At 43.5% G+C, this 13,577-nt stretch overlaps 1 long non-coding RNA gene across 1 annotated transcript; it reads left to right on the top strand.

Annotated features, from left to right (window-relative positions):
* The first annotated feature begins 4,849 nt into the window (after positions 1–4,849).
* On the top strand, positions 4,850–12,821 carry LOC118384778 (uncharacterized). Its single transcript, XR_004825914.2, has 3 exons — positions 4,850–4,993; positions 5,205–5,893; positions 11,483–12,821. It is a non-coding gene; the product is annotated as an uncharacterized LOC118384778 (long non-coding RNA).
* Positions 12,822–13,577: the final 756 nt, after the last annotated feature.

Raw genomic sequence — 13,577 nt, 5'->3', positions numbered from 1 at the left:
TTTTTTTCTCAAAAAGGTAGGAGTCAACATTACACACTTAAAGATTCTTAAAAATAAAATAGTCAAAAGTTTATTATTTGGTCGCATATTCCTAGAACACAATAAGTTCATCAAGCTTGTGCCTCTACAAACTTGTTGGATGCATTTGCATTTTTTCCCCAGATTATTTTGTGCCCAATAGAAATGAATGGTAAATAATGTATTGTCATTTTGGAGTAATTTTTATTATAAATAATGATATAATATGTTTCTAAATACTTCTATATTAATGTGGATGTTATCACGATCATGGATAATCCTGATTGAATCTTGAATAATGATTAGTGAGAAAGTTACAGAGGGTCAAAGACCCCCTTAAGGAATAAACACATGATTTAACATGGAAAATCACATTATTTCACATGTGAACTCATATGAAAACCTGACATTTTACAGTACATGTGAATTAATGTGTTTTGGGAACACGTCACATGTGATAAAAATGAGTCATGATGACACAGACAGTGCTTTTAACATACAGTATTTTCATCTTACATATTTGACACACATGACGACATTTTGTATGTTTATATACAGTGCTTTCATAAAGTATTCATACCCCTTGACTTTTTCCACATTCTACAGCCAGAATTGAAAATGTAATAAATGTAGATGTTTTGTCACTGGCCTACAAACTATACCCCATAATGTCAAAGTGGAATTATGTTTTTTGACATTTTTGAAAGTTACAAATGAAAAGCTGAAATGTCTTGAGTCAATAAATATTGAACCCCTTTGTTATGGCAAGCCTAAATAAGTTCAGGAGTAAACATTTGCTTAACAAGTCATAAAAAGTTTGCATGGACTCACAGTGTACAATAATACTGTTTAACATGATTTTTGAATGACAACCTAATCTCTGTACCTAATCACACATACATACACTGATCTGTAAGGTCTCTCAGTTGAGCAGTGATGTTCAAATACAGATTCAGCCACAAAGACCAGGGAGGTTTTCCAATGCTTCACAAAGAAGGGCACCCATTGGTAGATGGGAAAAAGTAGACATTGAATATCCCTTTGAGCATGGTGACTTACACTTTGGATGGTGTATCAATGCACCCAGTCACTACATTGCTACAGGCGTCCTTTCTAACTCAGTTGCCAGAGAATTATGAAACCGCTCAGGGATTTCACCATGAGGCCAATGGTGATTTTAAAACAATTAGAGTAATGGCTGTTATAGGAGAAAACTGAGGATGGATCAACAACATTGTAGTTACTCCACAATACTAATCTAATTGGCAGAGTGTCAAGGAAGAGTGTACAGAATAAAAATATTCCAAAACATGCATCCTGTTTGCAACAAGGCACTACAGTAAAACTGCAAAAAATGTGGCAAAGCAATGACCTTTTTCCTGAATACAAACTGTTGTGTTTGGGGCAAATCCAATAAAACACATTACTGAGTGCCTCTTTCCATATTTTAAAGCAAGTCATGGCTGCATCATGTTATGGGTGTGCTTGTTATTGTTAAGGACTTGGGGGGTTTTCAGGATAATAAAACAAATGTAATGGAGCTAAGCACAGGCAAAATCCTAGAGGAAAACCTGGTTGTCTGCTTTCCACCAGACACTGGGAGATGAATTCACCTTTCAGCAGGACAATAACCTAAAACACACCGCCAAATCTACACTGGAGTTGTTTACAAAGACAGTGAATGTGTGGCCGAGTTACAGTCTTGACTTAAATCTGCTTGGAAATCTATGGCAAGACTTGAAATTGGTTGTCTAGCAATGATTAACAACCAATTTGACAGAGCTTGAAGAATTCTGAAAATAGTAAATGGGCAAATATTGTACAATTCACATGTGCAAATCTCTTCAAGACTTACCCAGAAAGACTCAACTGTAATAAGGTGATTTTAACATGTATTGATTGAATACTTAGGTAAATTAGAAATGTCTTTTCATTTTTAATAAATTAGCAAACATTTCTAAAAACATGTTTTCACTTTGTCATTATGTGGTATTGGGTGTGAGGGGTGAGATTTTTAAATATTTTTTATCCATTTTGAACACAACAAAATGTGGAATAAGTCAAAGGGTATGAATACTTTCTGAAGGCACTGTATACTGTAATTATTATTAAATGTGTCCTCACCTGGGATTTCAACAAACTCTTGATTCATTGCACCCTGATATTTTTGCTATTTTTTTTAACCTTTATTTAACCAGGCAAGTCAGTTAAGAACAAATTCTTATTTTCAATGACGGCCTATGAACAGTGGGTTAACTGCCTGTTCAGGGGCAGAACGACAGATTTGTACCTTGTCAGCTCGGGGATTTGAACTTGCAACCTTCCGGTTACTAGCCCAACGCTCTAACCACTAGGCTACCCTGCCGCCACAATGTCTGTGTCAACGGCTGGTTTCACCTGTATTCCTACACTTTAGACTTCAAAGTAAATCTCAGCTTTGTATAATACACTCAAGAAAAAATATATTTATCAGTGTTTCAGGAGTAACATTAAAACAGAATCATCAATCCAACAATAGACAACTATACAGAAAACCCTCAAATTGCTTAAATAAGTAAACTAAATCAATGAGAGAATAATCAGATGAACTCATAACTAAAATAGCAGTGCAGAATCCACTCTTTTGCTAGGTGTGGAGATGTAATATATGGAATGAATATGTGGGACACTGCGACAGACCGTCGCACAGCAGGAAGATCAGCACACCTCAAATCCAGAGGTTCCAATCCCAGGTAGGGTCATATTTTAGATGAATAGCTTACCACCATACCATTACTTTATTATAATGGTTTGGGACCATTTGAAGCCATCATGTGACGTCCTGACGACTGATAAAACAAGTGTCTTGAGAAGATCTTCTAAAAATCCTAACATGGATCTCGCCTGAGATCACATGAATTTCACATGATCACATGTTTCACATGTGAAGTTAATGGGATAACACGTGACAACATGAAAGTAAACATATGACAACATGTGAGCACATAGAGTTCTATTAACCTGAGCCTTGGTGTACCCGGCTATGACCTATGACGTGAACGGGCAAAACCCTTCTCAAATCGAACACTAATCTGCACCACTCGGTCTTGTTGTCAACAAGGCAGCATGGAGCATCATCCAGAAACAGACATCAATATTCCATAAAATATACGCTGAGTCTACAAAACATTAGGAACATTGAGTTGCAGAACAGCCTCAACTCATCGGGGCATGGACTCTACAAGATGTCGAAAGCGTTCCACAGGGATGCTGGCTCATGTTGACTCCAATGGTTCCAACAGTTGTGTCAAGTTGGCTGGATGTCCTTTGGGTGGTGGACCATTCTTGAACATGAAAATCCCAGCAGCGTTGCAGTTCTCGACACACTCAAACCGGTGTGCTTGGCACCTACTACCATACCCCGTTCAAAGGCAGTTAAATCTTTTGTCTTGCCCATTCACCCTCTGAATGGCACACATACAGAATCCATGTCTCTAGGCTTGACAATTCTTCATAAACTGGTCTCCTGCCTTTCATCTATACTGATTGAAGTGGATTTAAAAGGTGACAATAAGAGATCATAGCTTTCACCTGGATTCCCCTGGTCCGTCTATTGCTTTGTACACTCAGTGTATGCTGTAATTTTCAAACTCGTTTTCATTAGGAAGGCAGATAAGGTGTTTTAATCAAAATCAATCACTTTTGCATGTGAAAACACAGAATCCTACTCATTAGTCCATGTGCTTAATTTACGTCACTTTTTGTTTCTGAGATGATTTCACTGTGGGCTCTGAAACAAATGAAATCCCTTTTCACCCGGTGCAAACTCTTCCCACCGGGGTAACCTGTGCCAGCTAATAGAATCTCTGTCAATGTCACATGTGAAGTGTTCCAAAAACACATATTTTCACGTGTAAATGTAGCATCCCCATGTTGTCATGTGTAGTTCCACATGTGAATCACATGTTAATTCACATGTTATCAGATTAACTTCCCATAAAATCACATGATCAGATGAGATCACTTGTTCACATGAGTAATTAATGTGTTTTTTCCTGTAAGGGTCATACCCCCAGACATGCTAACCTCTCACCATTACCAATAACAGGAGAGGTTGGGGGTATGATCTTTGACCCTCTAACTTTTTTACTCATTCTAGTCAGGATGATCTATAATCATGGTAGCTTCCACATTAACGTAGGAGTGTTTAGAATCATTCTATTCATAATTACAACAACAGTGACCACAAAATGACAACACATTATTTACCATTAATTTCTATTGGGCGCAAATCTGAAACAATGAAAACAAACTGTAGATGCATCCAACAAGTCTGTAAAGTCTTACGTTCCTCAGCAAGTAAACAAAAAACAATGTCGCTCAAACAGATGAGGAAACTAACAAAGAGTCACTGACAAACAAACAAAATGAAACAGGTGGGGTTTTAGGAGGGATTCTGAAAGACACTCATGGGGTTGTCCAATGAAAGTTGACTAGCAACAACAACTGGAAACTAAAAGACTCCCACCATGAGTGCCCACTAAATTTACCCACTAAGAGGCAAACAAAATAAATACCAACACCAAACTTATTGACAGGAAGCTAACCGAAATCAGATAAAAGGAGAGGCAACTAAAGGTGTTAACCCTCCACATCTATCAAGACAACTGGAGCCCTGGGTCAGCACAGGTTAAACAACCTCTGACTAACGAGACGGCAAATAGCACAGGTGTAACACATATTGACTAATCAGGTGACACCAATTAGTGTGCCTTATGTGCTAACAAGCTATACATGCTAAATTCCAACCTCAAAACATAAATGGAAAAACCAAAGCCTGCAACAAGCTTGATGTAGCTAAGAATATGAGACCAATTACTAAACTGTTGACTATTCTATTTATAAGAATATTTAAGGATGTCAATAATTTTGCCCCTACGTTTTAGAGATTTTTTAAATGACTTGTTGAACAAAATCTCTTTCTCTGAGAAATTGTGTAAGTATAAAATAATAGTTTCCAAATGTTTTATTTAGGATACAACATAGCTCAGTATTTGAATGATTTATTTTAAGCAGTCATTATTGCTCATCTAACAAAACCATTTCTCCAGTTAAATAAGATCTGAGGAGCTAGATTTAGCTGTAGCCGCAGTGAGAGTAATGATTGAACATAGTGGCCACATTGCTAGTTAATCACCATACATCAGGTCCTGTGGTGGAGAGGCCTGCAAAAGTCAGGCCACAGAGGTGTCTACAGTCTCTGCCGCCAAGCCTCCCTGTCTCCGATAACACATCCAGCGCAGAAGACGAGCCCTCACACCACTTGACAAGACACCTCTGGCTGAACTCCCCTTACCCCTACCCCTGTCCACCCCCCTTCTTAGGCTGCTCTCTACTCCTGCACACTTCTCACACCGCCTCCCCTCACGCACCCTTATGAGTGGATGCTGGAATACCTGGAAGTCTATCTCCAGTGTACGCACGCACACACACACACACACACACACACACACACACACACACACACACACACACACACACACACACACACACACACACACACACACACACACACACACACACACACACACACACACACACACACACACACACACACACACACACACACACACACACCCACCCCAGGGTCAGTCCCTGCCTCTATCTACCCAGCAGCCCAAACCCAGCAGTGTCCTGCCCACACAACTTGACCAGGTGAGCATCACGGTGAAGCTCTGCCTCTGGGCTCAGGCCTCTCAGCAGCCATTCATCATCCAGCCGACACATTCCTGCTGAACGCCTGGGAGGCTTACGCTCCTCTCGGACGCCTACGACCCAGCAGCCTACTGGCCCTGGGATGAGCTCACTGAAAAGCCACAGCTGACTTTGTTTTAAGGTAGGTTCACTTTAGTTCACATTTTAGATCAGTACTTTACTTGATACCTAAAAAAGAAATGTTGATGACCAAAACCGGTAATTTATGAATAAATTCAGTTCAGTACATATACTTGAATAACCACATAAACAGTGTAGGCTAGTTCAAAGAACTTAGTCCAACGCTTCCAGCCATGTCTCAAAGCTTCAACACTATCAACAGTAAATATTCCTTGAAACCCTCTTACTCAGGTCCATGCCTGTTTTCCCCCTGTACTCAGTCACACCTGTATATCAGTTTCAACCCTATCTGCACCACACCAGCAGCCCAGCCACTTTCACCAGACCTGATCCCTCATCAACACACCACCAACCGACAAAATCTGTGTTTGCAACGCCAAGCACTTCCATCCCTGTATAATCTGATGCCGCTGTTTGCTCGGAGTCCCAGCAACAGCTGGAGCAGCTGGAGATCATAGATTTCAGACTGATTCATTGTTTGATGTCTTCTGACACTCTCGCCCGTTGTTCTTCTTGCACTACTCCTCCTCCTCCGCTCCTTTCCTCCGTCAGAGATGGATGGAGGGATGAAGCCACTTCTCTTTTAAATAGTCCATTGTGCGTTTCCTGTTCAAAAGGTTCATTACCAGTTGTCACGCTGCTTTAATTGCACAGATCTCCGACTCTAATCAGTCCACCAATGGGCATTGGCGCAATCACCCGGGACTTCCTGGTCTGAGTTTATTGGCTAAGCCACAAAGGAAGGACCAGATGCTCTGGCGTTAGCCTTTCTACTACTATTTAGAATACATACATGCTAGAAGACTGATGGTATTAACAATTCGTTTGACTTCTTCGGTAAAGTGAAGCTGGTGGTGGAATTCTTTGACTTGATTAAAGGCAATGTCTTTGTGTTTTGTATGGTGGGGTGCGTGCAAATGGATGCTACCACCTCTGGTTGTACTCATAATCCTGCAATTCCACAGCATGTTTGTGTGCTGGGGTGAGCATTTGTGTGTAGTGGTTTGTGTTCTTTTAGGTATGAAATGAAAGCTATGGTTTCGGGTGAAGTATGTATCTGACTTTGTATGGACGTATGCGAGTGTGTTGCAGTGAGTTTGTATATTGCTGTGTGCAGGCATATTTACCACATCAGAGACGTAATTGATGAGAAGCAAGGCTGCAGGGTCTGTATGAGGGAGAGGTAGAGAAGGAGGGAGGCGGGGGCTTTAGGCCAGATGTGGAGTGGTGAGAGAGACATTGCTGTCTGGCAGGCAGAGATGAACCAGTCCTGGCAACTCTCCTCTAGGTGGGGGGAGATCCGGAGGGAATGATACCGGCCGGTACGTAACATACTGTAGAGACCTGTAGCTGCACAGAGGGAAAGAGAAAGAGAGAGAGAAAGAGAAAGAGACACCTTGCCTCCCTTTTTCCCATGCAGTGGATGTATCCCCTGCTCTAAAGTGCCAGATTGCTAAAACAGAGGAAGGACAAGAGAGTGCAATTGTGGCTTTGTTTGAGAAACCAAGCAAGAGAATGGGAAGAGGGAGCTATTTTGTATGAGCTGTGTGTGATGTTTGGGGGGCTGCCAGGCCGGGCAGGGCCCAAACTGTGGGCATTGTTGGCTGATCAGGAGGACAGGCCTCAGGCCAGGGGTCTGCACTGTGCCCCCTTCAGCCCTGTCACCCTGGCCGTTATTGATGGGACAGCAAGGCAATGGACCACTGGGACAGGAGGGTCCCCAGCCCCCCAAACCCCCACCACAAGGACAGACAGGGACACCCCCTCCACCCCAGATGAATAAGAAACAGCTGGGAGAAGACTGTCCAGCAACTAAGGTCTGGTGGGTTTGAGGGGGTATAGGGGGTTGCACCCTCCCCCCTCCTCCCGAATGAAATCGGTAGATTTTCTGGTGCTGACAAGGGTGTCATTAAAGAGTACGGGAGAGAAGCGAAAGGTTTTCCCCAGCTACCAAAGAAAGGGGATTAGACAAAATCTCACTCGACAAAGGAGTTTTCAGAGGAACATTTCACGTCGTCCATTTCAGTTGTGTTGACCTACATTTCGACAAACTGAATCCCATTTTAAATATTTTAATATATTCATCCTGTTTTAAGCTATTTTTGTATATTCATCAGCAGTTATTGTCCCAGTTCCATTTTAGATCAGTGATGTTCCCTCCACAGAGGAAAGCAGTCTGCACAGATACAGTTAGGCCACAACGATATACAGGCAGACGTGCTACCATGACGATGGCTCTGTTGACGCTGATGACAATTATCCCTGCCCCTGAGAGACGGCACACCGGATCAGAACCCCTTCGCTGTGTCGCGGGAGACCCGATGCGTTCTGACAGAGCTGTCAGCGGCCAGGTGGCGTGTGTTCGGGATTTTTTCTCCTATGCCAGCCCCGACTGTCACAGTCACCACCTCTCTCTCTCCTCTCCACAGCCAGTAATTTCGGCAGCCAACGTCGGAGCAGGGCGCCACCACCGTCGCACGTCGCGCATGTCTTAATTTCCCTCTGCAAGGCCCTGTTGTTCTGGCTGACAGTGAAAAATGGTTAGTCGGCTCGCATCTCTTTGCCGGAGCGAGCAAGGCCGAATGGCGCAACATCTGGCGGAGGTTCATTGTCTCGGAGTTTACTGGCACGAGTTCCTGGCTAGCGCTTCTGGTTGCTTTTCTTTTTTCTCTCTTTCCCACAACCCCTCCCTCTTCTCCCAGTGTCTTCCTTTCCTACTCTTCGTCACCCAGTGTCTTTCTTTCCTCCTGTCTTCCTTTTCTCCTCCCAGTGTCTTCCGTTCCTCCTCCCAGTGTCTTCCGTTCCTCCTCCCAGTATCTTCCTTTCCTCCTCCGTGTCTTCCTTTCCTCCTCCGTGTCTTCTTTTCCTCCTCTTCTCCCAGTGTCTTCCTTTCCTACTCTTCGTCACCCAGTGTCTTTCTTTCCTCCTTAGCTCCTGTCTTCCTTTCCTCCTCCCAATGTCTTCCTTTCCTCCTCCCAGTGTCTTCCTTTTCTCCTCCCAGTGTCTTCCTTTCCTCCTCCCAGTGTCTTCCTTTCCTCCTCCCAGTGTCTTCCTTTCCTCCTCCCAGTGTCTTCCTTTCCTCCTCCCAGTGTCTTCCTTTCCTCCTCCCAGTGTCTTCCTTTCCTCCTCTTCTCCCAGTGTCTTCCTTTCCTCCTCTTCTCCCAGTGTCTTCCTTTCCTCCTCTTCTCCCAGTGTCTTCCTTTCCTCCTCCTAGTGTCTTCCTTTCCTCCTCTTCTCCCAGTATCTTCCTTTCCTCCTCCCAGTGTCTTCCTTTCCTCCTCCCAGTGTCTTCCTTTCCTCCTCCTCTTCTCCTCCCAGTGTCTTCCTTTCCTCCTCTTCTCTTTTAGCTGTGTGAAGAAGAGGGAGAAGCTTGATGCTCTCGCTAACGAGCGCTAGGCAGCGTCGGGGGGGGTGTCATTCTCCATTTTGTGCTCCCTCACATACCAGCATGTTTCTGGTCTTGTTAAGTATGAATAATGCAACCCATTCACTTAGAGGGGAGCACCTTTTTAACACAAGCCCTATTGCGCAGTCTTGTCAAAACGCCTATTTTTCAGTGATGAAGACATCAAAGCAAACCCTGGGTGTCTTCAGTGATACTTCACACGTGTAACATGATGGGCCATATCTCTGTTTTATGGGCATGGCCTTGGGTCTGAATAAAGACTCCCATAATTCATTGGTTATCTAATAAATGAATGTTTCTATGATGATATATGGCCACAAGATTCTTTTCCTCTCCGGCTGTGTTCTTTGGCCTGGTTCCTCGATCGGTTGCAGAGGGTTCAGAAGCAATGCATCAGTATACTTCTCTATGGTGAATCACACAGCGAATCTGGGGAAACAGCTGTGCTATAAAAGGGATTAGCAAGAAGCTAGACCATCAGCTTGAACGGCTACTGTTTGTGGCTGCATTAAATCAAATAAAATCAAATGTATTTATATAGCCCTTCGTACATCAGCTGATATCTCAAAGTGCTGTACAGAAACCCAGCCTAAAACCCCAAACAGCAAGCAATGCAGGTGTAGAAGCAATTACTAGGTGTATACACATTGTTCATGACTTTGGTCGTGCAAACATCAATAGGAAATCATTTTAAAGTGGCACACTCAAAACACTATTCCGCAAGTCTAAGAGCCAACGTGCTCAAGCGTCTGTCATCAAACAAAGTGGAGAATCGTGCCGCGACACTGTTCTACTGACCCACTGATCCAGCTTTATACAGCACAGCACTTCTGCATCTTGGGGGGACATTTACGACAAATCAATTAGCTTCCAAGAATTTGAGCTTTGAAGGATTAACTCAGGTTTATTTCTTTTAGATGCCAGAGTAATGTTACAAGGTGTATTTAACTGGGTGTATGCTACTGTACATGTGCGGATGTCTCCTGTCACTGCTGATGATCCATAACCCTGATCTGAGAGAAGCTTTCGGTTCCTGCAATTAATCTCCCATTCGGATAATTCATTACCGTTTTGAAATGAAAGGGTGTAGGCCTGTGAGCAGATGTGCGCCTGTGATTTAAAGCTAGTGGAAAGGAGAGCTTCTCCATGAGTCCACACAGCCAGGCAGGTCGTAATTGTTTAATATTTACGACGCCGGCGCAAGGTTGAGAAATCTACTGTTTTTTTTTTATTTTTTAGAAGTGGGAACTCCTCGCGAGGCCGGTTATTAAAAACAGATTTATTCAAAGCCATTGAAATATGCAGCTCCCTCCATCTGCCTCATCCTCAGCCTTTAACTCTCCATGGGAAATGTTTCTCTTTTGCCGGCAGGAAATTTACTATCTCTCTCTCTTCTGGTGAATCATTCAGACAGAATGCTACTGTAACTGAGCCGAGACAATGAGGCCATTTTAGTCCAAACCGCAGGGCTGATGCAGATGGGAGAGAGATTAAAGGAGACTTGTTTTCAGACCTCCCCCCTCACAAATCTACTTTACGAGCCCCTCCGGATCGAGCTTGGGATTCTCTTTTGGCCTTTCTGTGCTTTGCCGCATTTATTCCGTCTGTCTTCATCTTCACTCTCTCTCTTACGGTGTATAAAAGAGGGCAAATAAAGATGAATAAATCAGACTTTTACTGTACCATTGCTGCTCTGTAAACTATGGGAAGACAGCTTTACAAGAGCGCGGTTGCTAGAGGCGTGGAGCGAAACGCTGTAGCAATGGGGCTTTTATGTCGTCGGGTTTGGTTTGAAGCTTTGTTCCTCTGGGTCAGTTGGTTTTCACTGCGGAGACGGCACATCCAGCTGGAGTGAAATTGGGATTGGAGCTGGAATTCTTTCAATTTCGCTAATTAGCTCAACCCGTATCGCTCTCCATACGGCTGCTCGGCAGCCACTCGTTAAAAGACAACGGGAGACCAAACTGTCCCACTGATACATTTATAGGAGTCAAGTTCTCACAAGTTCTCAGTAGTCTATCACACAACCACAAAAGGTGTTAAACAGCTCCAAACTGTATCAGACCACAAAGATAAGCTATACTGCACTTGTTTCCCAAGGTTCTCCTTTAGGCAGTCTAGTGAATTCACTACAACTGCTATGTTATCGCATCAAGTTTTTCTCTCTCTCTCACTCACACACAGACACACAGAGCATCCAGGTGGAGAGATCAGAATCCAGTACAGGAGGAAGACCTGGGAAGATGCAATGATCACAATGCGGCCCCCATGCTGAGGGCAGTTGTCACCAGGCTCTTTCACACATCAAGTCCCAGGCCTCGTCACTTCCTGGGCCTTGTGCTAGCCCCACAGTAGCGCTCTGTCACTCCATAGGGGAGACGCTTCAAAAGAGCTTGATGAAAGCTAAGGAGGGATGGGGCCTGGGGGACGTTTATCTTTGTGTTGTGTACCAAGGCCTCTTTCATGTCAAACAAACCCTCTCTAGCATTCCCCAATGTACTACATGCTCAAAACTCAAAGACAAAGGTGGTTGAAAATGGTAGTGATCGAGGGGTAGGATAGTTGAAGGTGCGTGCAATGCTATCAATGTCACGAGCTAGCTACACAAACTGCAACTCCAAAAGCTAGGTACTGTAGCCACGGTCTCATACAGAGTGCTAGTATTCCAATGATATACTGGTAGGTTACCAGTTCATACATCACACTGCTTTAAACACAAAATCAAATGGTATTTCTGTAGAACAACAATGAAATGCTTACTTACAGGTCCTTCCCAACAATGCCAAGAGAAAAATAATAACACAAGGAATAAATACACAATGAGTAATGATAACGTAGCTATATACACAGGGTACTAGGACCGAGTCGATGTGCTGGGGTACGAGGTAATTGAGGTAGATATGTACATATACAGTGGCTTGACATGATTTTTTTATGATTAACCCTTCCTCTGTCCCCCATACATACAACATATGTTTGGTCCCTCAATCAAGTATTGAATTTCAAGCACAGATTCAACTACAAAGACCAGGGAGCTTTTAGAAAGCCTCATAAAGAAGGGCAGTGATTGGTAGATGGGTAACAATAACAAATCAGACATACAATAATCTCTTTATATACACTATTAAGGGTGAAATTCAGAGGGTGAATGGGCAAGACAAAAGATGCAAGTGCCTTTGAACGGGGCATGGTAGTAGGTGCCAGGCGCACAGGTTTGTGTCAAGAACTGCAACACTGCTGGGTTTTCCACGCTCAACAGTTTCCCTTGTGTATCAAAATGGTCTACCACTCAAAGGACATCAAGACAACTTGGCACAACTGTGGGAATCATTGGAGTCAACACCTTGTCGACTCCATGCCCGACACATTGAGACTGTTCTAAGGGCAAAAAGGAGTGCAACCCTATATTAGGAAGGTGTTCTTAATGTTTTGCTTAATACTTATGCAACGACTATATTTTTGCTAATTTCTATTCATCTTTAAAAAATATATATAATTTTTCTTCCCCTTTGACATTGGAGTATTTTGTGAAGCTGGTTGACAAAATAAAAGACAATTAAATGTTAATCCCACTTTGTAACACAATAAAATGTGAAGAAATCAAAAGGGTCTGGATACTTTTGCAACAGGATCGATAATAAACAGAGGCAGCAGCGTATGTGATGAGTCAAAAGAGTTAGTACAAAAAGGGTCATGTACAGTCTGGGTAGCTATTTGGTGAACGATTTAATAGTCTTATGGCCTGCTGTTCAGGGTCTTGTTGGTTCCAGACTACTGTGCAGTAGCAGAGAGAACGGTCTATGACTTGGATGGCTGGAGTCTTTGACGATTTTTAGGGCCTTCCTCTGACACCGCCTGGTATTGAGGTCCTGGGAGGCAGGGAGATCGGCCCCGGTGATGTACTGGGTTGTACGCACTACCCTCTGTAGCATCTTAAGGTCGGATGCCAAGCAGATGCCATGCCAAGCGGTGATGCAGCCAGTCAGGATGCTCTCAATATTGCAGCTGTTGAACTTCTGGAGGATCTGAGGGCCCATGCTACACTTCTTTGCCTCCTAAGGTGGAAGAGGAGTTGTCGTGCCTTCTTCACAACTGTGTTTGTGTGTGTGGAGCATTTTAAGTCCTTAGCGATGTGGACACCGAGGCACTTGAAGCTCTCGACCCACTCCACTACAACCCCGTCGATATGGATGGGGGCGAGCTCACCCCTCCGTTTCCTGTAGTTCACGATCAACTCCTTTGTCTTGCTGACGTTGAGGGAGAGGTTTTTGCCCTGTCA

This window comes from Oncorhynchus keta, chromosome 5, assembly GCF_023373465.1.
Source record: "Oncorhynchus keta strain PuntledgeMale-10-30-2019 chromosome 5, Oket_V2, whole genome shotgun sequence".
NCBI lineage: Eukaryota > Metazoa > Chordata > Actinopteri > Salmoniformes > Salmonidae > Oncorhynchus > Oncorhynchus keta.
The sequence above is the reverse complement of the archived record's forward strand: the minus strand, read 5'-3'. Positions and strand labels throughout refer to the sequence as shown.